Here is a 15,452-nt window from a genome sequence, read left to right as displayed (position 1 = left end):
ACATTTGTATATAAATTTACAGCAACTTGGCTCAGAATCACATTGTCATTGTTTTTTTTTTTTAATGTTTTATTTTTCATTTGTCCTTTTCAGCTATACATGACTGTAGAGTGTATTTTGGCATATTATACATACATGGAGCATGACTTATTCTAATCAGGATCCCATTCTTATGGTTGTACATCCTGTGGAGTTTCACTGATCATGTATTCATATATGAACATAGGAAAGTTATGTCCAGTGCATTCCACTGTCTTTCCTATTCCTTTCCCCTCATTTCCTTTGGTCTAACCCATTGTCGTCACTTTTTTTTTTTTTTTTTAACTATCCAATAATCCTGAAGTTAATTTGCAAGGTAAGTATGCAAATATTGTCAAGAAGTTGTGAAAGAAAACAAATAGCAAAGGGGAACTCATCATACTGGATATTAAAACTTCCTATATGGCTACTAAATCAACAAATTATGGTAATTGGCATAGAAATGAACAAATTGGTCTATGAGACAGAGCAGAAAGCACAGAAACCTATTCAAATATTCTTTAAAGTAAGAGCATGGTATATGAGGGTTCAGACATGTCAGTTTGGTGAGAAAAGAAAGAATCACCTTGTAAAATAATGGTATATTCACCTGGAAGAAGAAGAAAAAGAAAAAAAAGGTTACAACAAATACAAAGATAAATTATATATCTTGGAGCTTAATGCTTTATCTGAGGTGCATATGGTAAAGATTTTCAATAAATGGGCTAAGGAACTGAACATACACTTCATAGAAGAAGAAATACAACGATCAACACATATGAAAAATCTTCAACATCTCTAGCAATTAGAGAAATGCAAATCAAAACTACTCTAAGATTTCATCTTTCCCCAGTCAGCATGGCAATTATCAAGAATATAAGCAACAATAAGTGTTGGCGAGGATGTGGGGAAAAGGGTACACTCATACATTGCTGGTGGGACCACAAATTGGTGCAATTATTCTGGAAAGCAGTATGGAGATTCCTCAGAAATCTTGGAATGGAACCACCATTTGACCCAATTATCCCACTCCTCAGTTTGTACCAAAGGATAAAATCAGCATACTACAGTGATGCAGTCACATCAATATTTATAGCAACTCAATTCACAATAGCTATACTGTGGAACCAACCTAGGTGCCCTTCAACAGATGAATGCATAAAGAAAATGTGGTACATATACATAATGGAATATTACTTGGCCTTTAAAGAGTAATGAAATTCTGGCATTTGCTGGAAAATGGATGGAGCTGGAGAATATCAAGTAAGTGAAATAGGCCAATCTCAAAGAACTATAGGCTGAATTTTTTCTCTGATATGCAGATGCTAATTCACAATGAGGGGGCTAGAGAAGAATAGTTACTTTAGATTAGACAGACGGGAGTGAAGGAAGGGGAAGGGGTATGGAGGTAGGAAGGACAATAGAATGCATTGGACATTATGACCCTATGTGCATATATGATTACATGACCTGTGTAATTCTACATCACATTCAACCAGAAGAATGAGAAGGTATACTCCATTTATCTATGATGAATCAAGGTGCATTCTACTGTCATGTATAACTAATTTGAACAAATTAAAAAACTAAGGGGATGTTATAAAAACCTTATTTTAATTTAATAGCTATGATGTTTCCAGAGAAAAATGTCTGAACCTTTTTAAATAGATACTATATATATGTTTGTATTTGCCTAATAGAATATTTAAGAACTTCTAGAAAGTTAAATCATTGCAAATTAAAATCAGGTGATTCAGTTGTGTCAAAAAAAAAAAAAAAAAAGATAAATAAGAGCTGAGTAAATGACCTAAGTACAAAAATATATAACTACAAACAGACAAGAGTGAAGGAGACTATGAATAACCTTGGGTGTGGGGCGGGGGACTACATGGGCAATACAGAAAAATCCAGAAACCAAGAAAAAATGGACAGAGTTGACTACATAAAACTTAATTTTTTTGGTCGCCTATAGCACTTATATTTATTTGGTTTTCAGAGAAACTTATGGAGATTATTAAATATATGTGGCTTAGTTTTATGAGAATGAAGCCAGTTACATGAAACTCTGTTTTAAGGAATAGTTTTAAGAAAATGTCCAACAAAAGAGTGTTTCTTTTGAATAATGTTTATGACAAATACCTTAATGTCTCTAATGGTGATTTATTTTTAAAATTGAGATACATTGTATATATTTGTTGTGTACAATATGACGTTTTAAAGTATATATACATTGTGGAATGACTGCATCGAGCTAATTATCCTGTGAATCACTTTTATGGTGAGAGCATCGAACATCTACTCTCTTAGCACGTTTTAAGAATACAATATATAGTCATTGATTATGGTCACCAGGCTGTACAAAGGATCTTTGAACTTGTTCCTCCTAACTGAAGTTTTTTTCCTTTGACCATCATTTCTTCAACACCTAACCCCACACTAATCACCCCAAACCCTAGTGACTATGCTTTACTTCTGTGAGATTAACCTCTTCGGTTGCCACATATCAGCGATATCACAAAGTATTTTCTCTCTGTTCCAGGCTGATTTCACTTAATATGTTGTCCTCTGTGTTTTTTCATGTTGTTACAAATAACAGGATTTCTTTATTTTTTATTGCTGAATAGTATTCCATTGTGTATACATATCACATTTTCTTTATACTTTCATCCAATCATAGTCACAAAAGACTAAATTTTCTGAAGAGCAAAGGTACAATCACAAAGCTGAAAGACAAATGATAGGCTGAGAAAGAGTATTTACAACACATACAGCAAGGTGTTTATTTCCCTTCTATGCAAATGACTCTTGCAAATGGATCAAAGACAAGAAATTAAATAGAAAAATGGGTGCACAAGATGATCTAGCAATTTTTGGAAGAGGAATAAAAATAGTCAATAAACATGAAAAAATGACCCACCTCTGTGATAAGGATATGTATGTATTTTTAAAAGGCATATTTTTCAGGTGTCAGAGAGACTGAAATTTTTTTAAAAATTTAAAAAATTGATTAAATGGTGGTCTGGAACTGGGGAACTGAAGAGAAATGGGGAGTGGTTGCCAATAGGTATGGAGTTTCTTTTGAAGTGATGAAAATATTCTGAAATTGATGATAGCAATGGTCACACAACTTCATTAAATACACTAAAAATCATTGAATTGTGCACATTAAAATCATGAATTTTATGGCATATAACTTTATTATAACTCAATAAAGCTTTCACTAGAAAAATGATAGGCTGTGTAACCAGAGTGTCTGAATTCAAACCCTTCCCCTCTCTTCCTAAATTTGAGACTGTGGGCAGATTTAGTTAATCTCTCTGTCTCCCAGAGATGATGATGGCACCTACTTGAGATGGCCATGGTGAGAATAATGAATGACTATGCATAAGCAGCTCATGTAAGGACCCAGAACACAGAGAACATTCAATAAATCTAAACTGTTGTTTTAAAAAAATTGATTAAATCCACTTTGGCAAAAGTGTGTGAAGATAGATACCTATTAAACACTGTTGGTGAGCACATGAATTGCTAAACATGTTCAAAAAAAACTTCTGGAAATATTAAATTAAAAATTGTGTATCTTTAACCCAGAAATGCTACTTCTAGGAATTTAGCTTATATAAATAAAAGCACTAGATTATAAGGGAAAAAATGAGCAAACCTATATATTGCTGAATTTAAAAAAAAAGACACTCAAATCCTGGAAACACTGTGAATATACACCAATAGAACAAATATTGAATAGATTATGGTTTAATTATACTATTGACTTATGTAAATATTTATACAGGACTATACTCACGTACTGATATATTGAAAATAGCAAGAAATGATATGTTGAAAATGGCTAAGTAATACATGTAACATCATTTAATTTTTATAGAAAAAGAAAAGGCTATGTATATGTTTAAATATAAGATTATATATCTGTATGTGTTTGTGGGGTGTGTGTGTGTATAGTCACAAAAAGACTTGAAGTATTTCAAACTGTAAAAATTGCTCAGAACAAAGTAATGGAATTAGATTGGAAGAGGAGATTATTGCTTTTCTAAATTTTATATTGCTGTAATTATTACACAAAGCCTTCAATATTGTTATGGATTGAATTGTGTTTTCCTAAAATTCATATGTTGAAGTCCTAATCCCAGTACCTCAGAATGTGACCTTGTTTGGAAGTAGAATCATTGCAGATTAAATTAGTCATGATGAGGTCATACTGGAATAGGTATCCTGATGATGGATTTTCTTATAAGAAGAAGAAATAAAGACCCAGAGAAACACATGCATAGAGTGAACCTGATGTGAGAAAATGTGAAGATGGCTGTCTACAAGCCAAGGAGAGGGGCCTGGAAGAGATCCTTCCCCCTTAGTCCTCAGAAGGAACCAATCCTGCTCATCTTTAGTTCTGGAATTTAAGCCTCCTAAACTGTCAAGCTATATATTTTGTTGTTTAAGCCACCCAATTTTGGCAGCCATAGCAAACCTACATAATTACCATTGTAATTAAAAAACAATAAAGTGTTTTATAAAAACAAAAGTGAGGAATGAAAAAAGGTATTTTATAATTTTGTTCATTTAAGAAACATTTATTAGTATCTACATTGTAGCAGATAATCTATATTATTTTACTTAATCTTCCAGAAATGCTAGACGATAATAATTAGTATCTGTATTTTACAGATGAAGAAACAAAAGCTCATAGTTCAGTAACCCTTTCAATGTCACACAGTGAATAGTGGTGATGGGGGACTGGGTCCCGGTGGCGCTGCCTTGAGGCCCTGTGCTATAGCTGCTTTTCTGTGCCCAGTCCCACTGCTGAATTCTTGAGTTAATCATTGTCCATTTCAAATCATTAGTGAGCATTCATAAAACAGTGAGGTCTGTCTTCCCCTGTCTACAATGTCAACACAAGTCACAGAATCAAAATGGTCAGAAGGAGATTGCTCATAATACATGATACCAAAGGGGAACAATTTAATGGAATCTCCTTTTATTGCATTGTATTGAATGAAAGACAGTGAACAATGGTTACAGCCTTTTCTTGGTTGTTCTCAACATTTCATGTTCACTTCTGTCTTCCTAGATGTCTAAGCTAGAGAGCTAAAAAATAGAAGAAAGAGATATTTCAGAAGTCTGATGACTTAATCATAGATAGGTGGTTTGCCTCAATGACATATTTCAGAGTTTTATCAAAGATAAATCAAAAGAAAATAACCATGACCTTGTGATAGAGATGTGATACTTTCCAAATCTCTCAGTGGATTGAGAGGTTTCTTTGTCATCCTAACCATTTGGGAGGGCACTCTGATACCCTTATCTACTAAGCCTGGTGATGGCAATTGTGCATGTTGGATGCTAATTATTTTATGCTATTCCTTATGAATAAATTCTCTTTCAACCTTAGCATCCAGCTCAATTATCACTTTCCATCGTACTCTGTCAGGTCAATTTCTTGCACCCTCCTCTTCACCAATAACACATTTTTACATTCAGAATGTATAATGCATTCTTAACATCATGCATTATTTATAAATCAGAATCTCCTGCTAAATTGTAAATTTGTGAGAGTTTGAAATCACTCTTTACCTTCTGCTTATCAGAATCTCAAATCCTGACACAAAATAATTGATCAAGAGAACAGAGAGGATTAGAGGCAGAGGGTGACTGGGATAGCAGAAAAGCCTCTTCCCTACCTGGGTCTACCCCATCATTGTTCATTTCTCCCCAATGCACTGCACCTCCAGTTGGTATGGTTTATTCTTCCTCCCAAATGCATTCTCTTCTTTCCATCCTTCTCTGTCTCCTTTCTCCAAGGGAAAATACAGTTAGTAGCATTAATAGTAGTACTAGTACTATTGCTAGTACTTGCAATAGCTAATCCTTATACATCCTTTGTTGCATCAGATATTATTCTAAGTGCTTTATGTACACTGACTAATCATTAAAACAAATCTCCTAAATGGGTACTATTATTAGCTCTATTTAATAGATGACAAAACTAAGATACAAAGAGATTAATTTGTATACTTGCTTGAAGTCACATAGTTTACAAATGGTAAAATCATAATTTGACTCAGGCAATCGAATTGCAGAATCCATGTATTCTTAACCACCATGTATTCTTAACCACAGTAACCAAGAAAATTGCATCTGATATTGTTGGCGTAATCTATTTATTTATCTATCTCTTTTATCAATTCCTCTTTTTCCTGTATAAAATTATAAATATTAATTAAATTTCAATTGTCCTAGATTAAAACATAAAATGTCATCATTTCATTGTCAAATTTTTAGTATAGAACCAAGGCTTTTTCTTTGTGAATGGTTTCCCTGATGGATGTTTCTTATAGTTCATCTGACATCCTGTGTCCTTTTGCATTGTTCTACAATTTCTAGTTTGGTTAAATTAAAGAGGAGCAGAAACTTAAAAGCACTTGCAAAATAATTTAAGTGCAAAACCCATCTAAATGTTCATGATTTTCTTTCAGTTATTTATAAGTATCTCACCTGTGTCTAATGTAAACACAATTCCAGGTTTTTAATAGTGACTACTATATGGAGTCTTTCCAATGCATTAAGTTTTATAGACCAATAATTCTCTTCCTTTTCACGCTGCAACAAATATTGACTAATTGCAATAACAGGTACCACTGGCATAAAAACTGGGGCATCAATGCTCTTGTTTCTTAATAAGCACGCACATTGGGTGACAGAGGATTGTGGAGGGCATATCAGAGGATGGGGCTCTAAAACTGGTTATCAGTCAGTCTGTTGACAGAAGTGGTGGAGGGTTGGGTTAATCTGGTGTTATGTGGTGTTGACTGAGCAAAACAGTAGTGTGCCTTGTATTTGCTAGTGGGAGTCCACTTGCTATCCATTCCACTGTGAGTCTGGCCATCTCCCTGCTTGGTGGAGACATTATCACAGTCTCTTCTGGGACTCCACAGTGCTTTGTGATATTTCTATTATACACTTAGAAGTTTTACATGTAATCATTAGAATGTGAACTAATTTTTACATCTTCAGTAAATAGCCCATTTCCTGACAAATAACGACTAATAAAGACTTATTAAAGAAAACATCTACAGACAGCCAGAGGTGCTCTAGGAAGACCTGGAGCTATGATTACTAATGCACTCTATCAATTTGGACTGTGAGACCTGCTCAAGCCTGAAGTAAAGATGCTTTGTGAACTTTGCAGAATTTTTATCTTAAAACATGGAGGTTCTATGATTAAGAAAGACTTCCCTCTCTACTTTCTCCCACAGGTAACTGCACAGAATTGTATGACACATTTTCTCTCTACAGCTGCAAAGTCTACTTCATTTTTCGAACTGTAGATTTCTATATTTAAATTCTAGAGAACCAAGTTTTCCTAGGAAACCACAAATTATTACTAATTCTCATTTGATTCTTTATAAAGAAGTTCAAGTCTTTAAAAAAATGAAACCTCATATTTTTAAATCTAGCCTTTGATACAAATGTTTTAGATAGTACCTGAATGTTTATGTCAATGAATTGATTGTTACTGCACTAAAAATTCAATTTCCAAAAGCTTAAAAGATTATATGAAACTTCTGTAAGGAGAGAAAATGTTCTAAAATGGGAAAAAAAGAAAAGGAAGAAAGAAATGCTTTGAAGGCCTTGGCACAGGCACACCACCAACAATTTAGTGAAGAAACATTTCAATAGCGAAAGGGAACCAGACTTTGATGAGGTAGATCTCTTTTTCAACTAAACTGCTGACCCAGTGAAGTCTGTGTTACTAGTGAAGTGTTATTAATAACCCTTTGAATGGGATGAGTCCTGTGTTTTTCCTCCACTGCTATTATAAGGAAACTATGTATCTGTGGCTTTGGTCATGATATATTGACTTTATTTTTATAGTGATCTCCTTTGTACGTTATTATTTGTACAACCTACAAATGATGGTTTGAGATAAAGAGACAAAGGGAACGGGAAAAATTATGAAAACAAGAAAGCAAGTTCAGTCCCATGGTGGGGATGTCTCCCCCAAAGCTCATGTTGAAATTTAATCCTCATTATGAGGTTATTAAGAAGGTGGAAACTTAATCTAACTATGGGATTTTAAGACGGGACCTTGGGGAGGTAATTAAGGTTAAATGAAGCCATAGGGATGGGGACCTAATCCTATGGGACTGTGACTTTAAAAGAGGAGAGACCTGAGCTAGAATATTCTTTTTTACCCTGCGATTCCCTGTGCTGCCTTGATACTCTACAGAGTATTCAAACCAGTAAGAAGACCTCACCAGAAGCAACTGCTCTATCTTAAATTCCCCCTGGGGTTTAGAGTCATGAGTGGAATGAAACTTTATTCTTTATAAATTATTCACCTTGTGATATTCAGTTATAGCAACAAAATGGACAAGACACTCAGGCAATAGAGAAGACATATTTAATAAGAATTCTTCACCAACAAAGCCATTTTTTTGTTTGTACTTGTAATTGTATTTCTGTTTCCATGTTAGTGATATTCAGTGAAGACAATATCCTTATCTTAATAATTTTACATTTTAATATTCAGTAAATAACACCATCGTGTTAGACATATTTGTGAAGTCAAGGGCCTGATTTTAGTAATTGTGACCTTGTTCAAGGAAACAGCAGAGGATGGTCTTAGAGTGTAAGAAAGACCTTCCAAGGGTCCCATCACTGCAGAACACTGAAGAGAATGATCTGCAAATACAGTCTAAATTTCTCAGCTCCCAAACTACTGAAATCCAATCGGAAGGTCCTCTTTGCTTTCACAGCACATGTATGAATCTGGAAAAAAAGTAGTTATTGTTTTGTTTTGTTTTAGTATTTGTCAGAACTTTTCCTGGACAATGGCAAATTGGTGATTTTCCTCAATTTCTTTCATTTCTTTGTGACTGGTGCACCTATTCCTACCTCCCTAAAACAAATGCACACATTGCCAGCAGAGACCTGGAAAGGACAGAGGAAAGTACTTATTTACAGCATCTTTCTTTACAGAGCTGACCTCCTAGTTGGCGCAGACAGATAATAAAAAATTAATATGTGAAATGTGTCATGAAGGACTAAGTGCTCTGAAGAAAATTAAATGCATAGGAAGAGGAATTGGAGAATCCTAGGGGCACATGGTTGTATAAACAGGCATTTATGGATGAGTGAGTGAGTGTGTGTCCGTGTGTGTGTGGTGGCAGTGTCTAATAAGATGATATTTGAACACAAACCTTAAAGGATTAAAGGAGCAAGCTTAGTAATGCCACCTTTAGCCTCAGGCAAGAGGGTATAACCTGCACTTTGCTGCTAGAGGGCCCCACATGTCACAAACACACACCAAAAAATTTAATAGAGAAGACGGGGTGCTTCTGTTACCCAGGACCCAGCACTCAGTGCTGGCACAGCATGGCTAGTGACTCTAATCATCTCTTTTTGGGAATAAAACTTCTTAGGTCCCAGGGAAACACTTGTCAAAAATCTCTTTGCACTGCTGGATGCAATGGGGCATTCTTGTAATCCTAGTTACTAGAGAGGTTCAGGTAGGAGGACTGCAATTTCAAGGTCAGCCTCAGCAACTTTGTGAGATCCCCATCTCAAAATAAAAAATAAAAAGGACTGGGAAAGTGCCTCAGCGGTAGAGCACCTCCAGGTTCAATTCTGAGTACTGTGGACAAAAACAGGATATAAAAACAAAAGGTCACCATGTGCTAAGGCTACAGGGTGGCTGAGCTGTGCTGCTGTTCATGTTGGAGAGGATGCGTAACAGAAGTTCTAGAACAAAAGAAATATTAATTGAATTAACAATTACTCTCTCTCAGGAGTAGATTCTTGCATAATGAAAACTTATTCCCCATAGTGCTGTGCCCATTTATTTCCTTCTCTTTATGTTTTGGTTTGTGGTTTAGGAAATATTTACAAATTAATTAACTTTTTTTACATTGACAACTATGTGGACATTGACCATTATAATTGTGGATAGTTTTAGATGCATAAAACTCTTTAGAACATTTTAAGTGCAGTTTCAAAAAGATAAAATAAAAATTTAACTTTATTTAAATAAAATAAAAATTTAACTTTATTTAAAAATTTAACTTTATTTAAATTGTATTAAAATTTTGATATTCATTATTTATCATTTATAATTTTCCTTTTAGTTTTAATAGATAATTTTAACTTCTCTAAAAACCCCAAAAATAATTTTTATGTTTTTACACATATCTTTTTCATTGAAATATATCCAAATGTTGCATATTTCAAATATAATTATATTTTATTTTGAATCCTTCAGGTCAGTATGGTCAATAAAATACATTGTGTAAAAATCCTGATTATAAAAATAACCATTTTGTTGAAATGAAGGTAATAAAAAAGTTTAATTAAAACATAACCATTAATTATGTGAGTTTTATTAATCATCTAAACATTGTTTTTCAACAAACAGAACACAACATTGTTAAATTTAGTAATTTAATAATGACTAAATTGTTAAAATTAGTTAAATTTAATAATCTTTGATATTTTGCCTACTTCATCATAAAATAACCATAGCTTTACACTAAAAAATTGTCATTGTGAGGGTAAGAGGGTAGACTACATTTTATTTGGCAGTTTGTTATCTTGCCTTAAAGATTTTAAACGTAAGACATAGAGCCTTTATTTTCACTTTTGCTCTGGGTCCTGCAAGTGTGAGGGTCAAGTCTAGAGCCCCAAAAAGATCTGAGGAAAGAATGTTCTGGGCTGGAGGAAGAAGTCCTAAAGCCCCATCTTAGTCAGCTTTAGCTGTGGTAACAGAACACCAGACACTGTGGCTGAAACTACAATCATCTTCTCACAGTTCTGGAGGTTAGCAGGTTGCAGCATGGTCTGGCTCCAGCAAAGTCCCCTTCCTGGCTTGCAGGTGACCATCTTCTAGCTCTGTCCTCACATGGCAGAGACAGCAAGCTCTCTCGTATCTTTTCTTATAAGAGCAACTGTCTCATCATGAGGACCCCACTTTGATGACTTTATAAGGCCAATTTTAGCTAGAGTGAGATGGGTAACAGGTGGGGTGGCAGGAAGCAAATCAGAAGAAACCAGATAATCTAGGTGTGCCATTGAAGAAATCTGAATTCAATCTAAGTGTGATAGGAAAGCTTTGGAGCATTCAAAGTAAGGGAAGTGACAGAATATGTAGGTTTCTTACTCTTGGATAATATACACTGAAGAGAGAATGGATATTATTGGGCATATATATTATGTCTGCATTTTAATATGTCTGTAAATGATGTCTCTTTATTTTTTAATTTTTAATTTTTACAGACTGCATTTTGATTCATGGTACACAAATGGGATACAACTTATCGTTTCTATGGTTGTACATGATGTAGATTCAGACCATTTGTGTAATCATACATGTACATAATGTCTGTCTCATTTCACCATCTTTCCTACTCCCCCATTTTCCTCTATACAATCCAGAGTTCCTCCATTCTTCTCTTACTCTCCCACCCCCATTATGTATCATCATCCAGTTGTCAGGGAGAACATTTGGCCTTTGGTTTTTGGGGCTTGGCTTATTTCACTTAGCATGATATTCTTCAATTCCATCCATTTACCTGCAAATGCTATAATTTTGTTCTTCTTTATGACTGAATAATATTACATTGTGTATATATACCACAGTTTCTTTATCCATTCATCTATTGAAGGGCATCTAGTTGGTTCCATGATCTAGCTATTGTGAATTGAGCTGTTATAAACATTGATGTGGCTATATCAATGTAGTATGCTGATTTTAAGTCCTTTGGGTATAAACCAAGGAGTGGGATAACTGGGTCAAATGGCGGATCCATTCCATGTTTTCTGAGGATTTCCATACTGTTTTCCAGAGTGCCTGCACCAATTTGCCACTCACCAGCAATGTACAAGTGTGCCTTTTCCCCCACATTCACACTAACACTATTATTGTTTGTATTCTGGATAATAGCCATTTTAACTGGAGTGAGATGAAATCTTAGGGTGGTATTAATTTCCATTTCTCTAATTACTAGAAATGTTGAAAACTTTTTCATATATTTGTTAATTGCCTATATATCTTCTTCTGTGAAGTGTCTGCCCAGTTCCTTAGCCCATTTATTGGTGGGTTCTTTGTACTTTTGGTGTAAGTTATGTAAGTTCTTTATAAATTCTGGAGATTAGTGGATTAGTGCTCTGTCTGAAGTGTGTGTGGAAAAGATTTTCTCCCAGTCTATAGGCTCTCTTTTCACATTATTGATTGTTTCCTTTTTGAGAAAAAGCTTTTTAGTTTGAATCTATCCCATTTATTGATCCTTGCTTTCCTTTCTTGTGCTTCAGGAGTCTTGTTAAGGAAGTCTTCATGCATAGCAATGACTCCATGGATAGAAATTTAGGTACTACCACAGACTGGTGGAAATATTTTTAGATAGGTCAAAGTTTGAATGTTCCTGAATCATGCACATTTGGTTAGTGACTCATGTTCTATCTTTTGGGTTGGCCACATCAACAGATAAGTGCTTTTGGTTTTTTCTTTATAAATAAAAATTATTTGGCCTCCATTTCTAAATTTCTCTATTCTTTTAAAAATGGCAACAAATAAAAATGAAATGATTACATCATCCTTTCCATCTCTATTAGTCAAAGAGAAATGATGGCAATTAGTACTTCAGACGTCAGGAGCATGTTTTGGTCTATAAGTATCCTTGCTTTAAGTTCTTGAACATTGTAAGTAGTTGTCTGAATCCTATGAGTTTTTCATCAGTTTGAATCTGGTCTCATTTTACAAATATGAAAGTGATATGCTAGTAATCTCCAAAAATTCAACTCCTGGAAGTCAAATCAGTAATGCAGAGTGAAGTGGAAAGTAAGCTATTAATATTTTTATGAAAGTTGATGAAAGACTACGTTAGCTTAATAGTCTGACAACATGCTACCTGAATTTCCTAAGTAAATATCAATTTCCCATTTTTGCTACTAATCTGATAAAAGGAAAGTCAGTCAGCAATGAATAACATTTATATATATCCATCAGGTGTGGAGTACATTGAGAATGCTGTCTGGCTTTGGTGCTGGGATTAGAAACGTGAAACAGTAGAAGTAGTAGAGATGTAGATTTTGTCCTCAAATAATTGATATTCTAGTTGAGTCAATTCCAAAGAAATTTAATAAGCCCAGCATAAAATAAAAAGAAAAAACATGAAAGGAAAGCCTACGCACAAATATTTTTTACCGATTCATATATCTTATCTTCCCTTTTTTACCCCTTCAAGAGAGTGATGATATTGTTAAGGTTAACGTTCAAGCAAAAGCATGGAGTGTAGCGCTATCAGATCCCAGGTGTGTGGCTTACGTTGTGTATCTGAACTGAAGTTCCCTAGATAAGAGACCTGGGTTAGTATGATGAGCCCACAGCTGCATGGATGAAGGATTCTACTGGAAGAGACCCATATTTACACAAGTGGTTCTGCCTAGTGATCTCAGACTCAGGGTCGTTATGTTCTACTCATGTCAAAGCAAGGAACACCTAAGACAGACCACTATCCAAAAAAAACTATAATAAAATAAAATAAATTTGCCTCATATAGGGGAAATACATTTAGGTGTATCATCTTTATAACCAGCATGAAGAGTACATGCATTTCCATTATATGAGTATTAGATACTGATAGTATTTTGATTACTTATATGGATAAGAGATTTTCAGTATCTAAAAATAATTAAATAGTCACAGCAGTTGCATAACTTTCTATTTTAATTTATCGTTTTCTGCTGGGAACCAAATTCAATTTTTTTGTAACCAAAAGATGTGTTACAAGGTTATTTCATACATGGGAGATTTTCAAAGTCCTGCAATGATGACATTGATATAGTGCCACTACTCTGTTATAACCTTTGTATATTATTTAAGTGTAACAAATACTTCATTCATTGCTTGCCCTAAACTTTGCATTTGGTGACATTCTTGCTGCTGTGTTAATATCAGGTCTATTAAGCTGGACCTCATGGTCCATTACCCTTTCTTTAGATTTGACCCCATGAAGTTTAGGGGTCTTGAGCACAGTGTGAAAAAGCAAAGGGTTTCACTCTCACCCAAGGAGCTCATTAGGACTTTATAGAAACACAATAAATACTCACACAGTACTAACATTTGCACTGAGGGATGCTCACCAGACACACAGCCTGGTGTCAGAAGGTGCCCATTGTTTCCTTTATCTAGGCCTGCACACTGATTCAGCCTGCTCACTAAAGAGAGCACTCATTTGTAATCTGGCTTTTTTTTTTTTTTTCTTTGTAAGAAAGATTCATTTACTGGTATTTTAGCTTTGTGGGGTTTTCTCTACATTCCAGTTCTTAATGCTTTCACTTAAATTTTGGATTGCATAATTTAAATCAACCTCCACAGTTCATGAAGGAATTCCAGTGAGAATTGCTGATGGCAATATCTGGACAGGAGACCTTTATTTTCTCATAAACTACACTGTAATTCATTAATCCCATTTGCCTTATTAAATGCAGTTTTATAATGCTGGTAAATACTGTTTGATTGGTTTAGGGGAGACCTGCCACCAACAGAGTTACTTTAGCTTTACAGTGCATTAACCTGCTGATATACAGTCCAATATATTTATATTTTAGAGTAAAGAGTTATGTCATTACATAGACCAAAGAAATTTTGATTATATTACAGTTTTATATCCAACCACTACCATAACTAGGTTTCGTTCATTAAAATATATTTCAGATTGACAGTGTCATGAAATGCTTCCTTCCAGGGCTGTGTAGGCAGCATGAAATGGGATTTCTGTCCAGAAGTAGAAGCAGCTTCTTACTAAGAAGTCCTTTTTACTAGGGATAGCTTTTATGAGGTAAGATTGAGACTCCAATTCCACTATTCAAATTAATCAGATTTTCTTGGGCAGAATGCCTCTGGAATCCCCTACAAAGACTCTTTTCCTCCCTCTTACTCTGCAAATTACTTAATGAAAACACCGGATTATACAAAACAAAAGGGGTTTTTCCTGCCTATGTCAATCAAGATTTGATGGTTGTTTTTGTTTCTAAAACAAGAAAATGAAGGGACAGTTTTGTTTTACAAAGTCTGGATTAATCACCTCACCTCTGCATAACTTTCTAAGAAAATTTCACTGGGGGCTTGGACAAAAAAATTGGCAACTCAACAATTTCCTTTTAAAGACCATGTATTAAGACTCAGATTCAAGCCAAAATAATCATTTTACTTTACCTACCAGTTCCTTTCTAAGGAAAAATGGACTTTGAACTGGGGTATACTTCTCTTTGGCCTATGCCAAAAATATTTACTGATCCTTTGTTAGGTGCTAGGAACTTTGCTATTCATATTATGGACCCAAAATTGATTCAGATTGCTCTAGGAGTCGCTAGCCTGGTGGGATGAGATAGGCCCAACTAACCATCATACAACCCAGCAACATGAA

This window comes from Sciurus vulgaris (assembly GCF_902686455.1).
Source record: "Sciurus vulgaris genome assembly, chromosome: 5".
NCBI classification, from domain to species: domain Eukaryota; kingdom Metazoa; phylum Chordata; class Mammalia; order Rodentia; family Sciuridae; genus Sciurus; species Sciurus vulgaris.
Note: the sequence above shows the minus strand (reverse complement) of the source record.